Source organism: Nicotiana sylvestris, chromosome 9 (genome assembly GCF_000393655.2).
Source record: "Nicotiana sylvestris chromosome 9, ASM39365v2, whole genome shotgun sequence".
Taxonomy (NCBI): domain Eukaryota; kingdom Viridiplantae; phylum Streptophyta; class Magnoliopsida; order Solanales; family Solanaceae; genus Nicotiana; species Nicotiana sylvestris.
Window position 1 is genome coordinate 125,764,182 of NC_091065.1, and position 2,975 is coordinate 125,767,156.

Consider the following 2,975-nt stretch of genomic DNA (forward strand, 5'->3'; position numbering starts at 1 on the left):
TATATATATATATATATATATATATATATGTATGTATGTAGGTAAATAAATACTATTAATATTTTGAGAATCAAAGTATATTTTCTTAAATTACAAATTAGTATTTAAAATGTGTAAGTTGAAAAATATTTTGCGGGTGAGGGTGGAGGTGTTGGGATTGGTGGGTGGTGCAAAAAATAAAAAAATAAAAAATATAAAAAAAAAGTAACAAAAAAAATAAAAATTGAGGGGGTTTGCGGGGGGAGGGAGGGGGGGGGGGGGAGGGGAGGGTGGGCGGTGCAGAAAAACAAAAAAATTAAAAATTAAAAATACAAAAAAAAAAAAAAAAAATTGGGGGTTAGCGGGGGGAGGGGGTAGGGTGGGTGCGTGGTGCAGAAAAATAATAAAACAGAAAATTGAAAATATAGGCTCATGAGCTAAAATATTTATAACCCAACCCATTAGTCTCTGGACGGATTGGGCGGGTTGGATAAGTTTGGGCTCAAATTGTCACCCCTACTTAAAAGGGACTTTTACCTAATTATAATATATTAGAAACTTATTTACCAATGTTCTCTATGTTTTGTAGTTTTTAATAAGTATCTAGATTTTTCTTACAAATTGTGTAGATTGCTCCTTAAAAGGCTTTCACCCTATTACTAATGCCTTCAATTAAGAGATTCAATTATATCCTTTCTTTGTTTTTTCCTCTCCTCTTCTCTCTCCCTTTTTTTACAACAAAATTCCGTAATCTACACCCATAATCTCCATCTTCTCTCTTCCCACCATTGCTGATAATTTTATATTATTAAATCATCAATTGCATCGTTCTTTTGCTGGGAGACCAGACAACACTGAAAATAAAGAAATATTCAGGAATTGTATGATAAATGTATCATAATTGTATTTAAATTGTATCAGATACATCAATATATAAAACATAATTGTATCATACTTGTATCACAATTGTATATAACTTGTAAATGGTACATTAATATCCAAAATGACATCTAATATAATACTAATAAATTAATATATATAATTATCATATATTTGGATACAAACTGTGAAATTCGTCACGATCTCACAACTGCTCATAATTCAAATACAAATTTGATACAATCATGAAAGAATTCTTACACAATTATGATACAACTTAAAATCGACTCTAAACTTAAACTGATACAATATCGTATTATACTTGTATTAGTATTGTATCATGTATTGTTTTAGGTACAAATTGTGATACAATTCTAAATTATGATACAACTTTGATCTTTATCTTTTTCAAGTTTCAATTTAAAACATCAACCTAAAACCAACTCTAAACTTAAATTATAATACAATATTGTATTTTAATAGTATTAGTATTGTATCAGAATTGTCTTAGGTATTGATATATTAAAGATACAATTATAATATCTTTATCATACAATCGTAATACAATTCCGAAACTTCATCTTTCTCGAGTTTCATTATGAAATTCAACCTAAAACCAACTTTAATGTAGAGTGAAGCTTACTCACAACTTGATTGTAGAGCAAATCTTCGAATTTCTTCTGTATTATATAAATAAGAAAGAGAGTTTGGACGAGTAAAGAGAGAAATCATATATCAACAGCTTTGGAAAATGAAAGAATCTGCAATTTTGGGGGGATAACAGTGGAAGAGGAGTGAGTAAGCGAGATTTTTGGGTTAGAAAGATTATGGGTATCAATGTGTTTCTTACTATGTGTAAGTACAAAGAGAGGTGATGATATTAGGGTTCAGTGGGTTTCTTATTGTGATGATTTTGGGTAAGTACAAAGACAGATATAGTTTTCCTTGAAAAAAAGGAAGAGTATCTTAAATGTAGGGGATTATGTTGATACCCAATATTTAAGGTATATTCAATTTCCTCCTTTTTATGGTTTTGTATAAAACTAGTAAATATAGGTATATAAAGTAATTAATAAGAAATTTAAATAAAGATAATAAATAGGTTTCTATTATAATATAGCTAGGTAAAAATCCATACTTAAAATATAATGTGCACTAATCAGCAAGGAAGTTGCAGCAATTTTGGGTATGCATTTTAGGTTTCTTTTATTGGGAAGGAATGTCTAACTTTAAAATTTATTTATTGCATTGATTTATTCGAGCCTCATAAATTTTGGTTTGTATTTCAGTCCAGAAGTTGCATTGTTTTCAGCAATCTGTGGCAATTTTAAGTAGTGAATGATTTTTGTCCAAAACTTTTATTGGCACCAATTCAAAGTGAATAAAATCGTGTCTATTCAAGATTTTCAAATGCAAAAAGATTTCTACATTAAGAAAAATATAATAGTAATATCCTCAACTGGATATCTGAACCAAAAGGAGATTTATTTAATAACCATTACATTAGAAAAATATATTTGTTGAAATAATACATATGAAAATAATGTTTTTCGCAAAATAAAAACTTGTTATCTATTATGGAAAAGTGACCAGACATAGCTTGCAAGGCTGCATTGTCCATCAAAAGATACAGTTTATTAAACTGCTCAGGCCCCAGTGCGATAATCATCTGAATCCTCTTCTTTGGGTATTTTTAACAATACCCAAAACACAAAAGGTTAAGATTAGAAAAGAAGTAACAAAAAATAAAAGAAAAGCAAATCGTTACTGAAAGTCATCGTATAAGAATGTTTGTAATTGTCATCAAAATAGAGAATTCGGGTCTCAAGGATTTCATGCCATCAGTGGAAGCCCTCTATTATTTTTAATTACTTTTTTCCCAAAAATTAAAAAATCTAAACTTATTAAGATTTGAAAGACTACTAAAAAAGATAGAAGAATTTGTCAGGATCTGAATACTGTGCCTGGTTAACAAAAAAAAAAAACAAAAAAAAAAGTGGCATAGTGACTCTACACTGCCAAAAAAAAAATAGAATTATTTACAAAGTGAGATCGACTCTAAGTTGTTGCAGTATGAAGGAAGAAGCAGAGCTAGGGTTTTCAGGGTTTAACTCATA

General features: G+C 29.1%; 2 non-coding genes across 2 annotated transcripts; both read right to left on the reverse strand.

Annotated features, from left to right (window-relative positions):
• Positions 1-2,444: 2,444 nt before the first annotated feature.
• Positions 2,445-2,531, reverse strand: LOC138878820 (small nucleolar RNA snoR118). Its single transcript, XR_011402595.1, has one exon. It is a non-coding gene; the product is annotated as a small nucleolar RNA snoR118 (small nucleolar RNA).
• A 100-nt stretch (positions 2,532-2,631) lies between these two features.
• LOC138878808 (small nucleolar RNA R66) lies at positions 2,632-2,707 on the reverse strand. Its single transcript, XR_011402584.1, has one exon. It is a non-coding gene; the product is annotated as a small nucleolar RNA R66 (small nucleolar RNA).
• Positions 2,708-2,975: the final 268 nt, after the last annotated feature.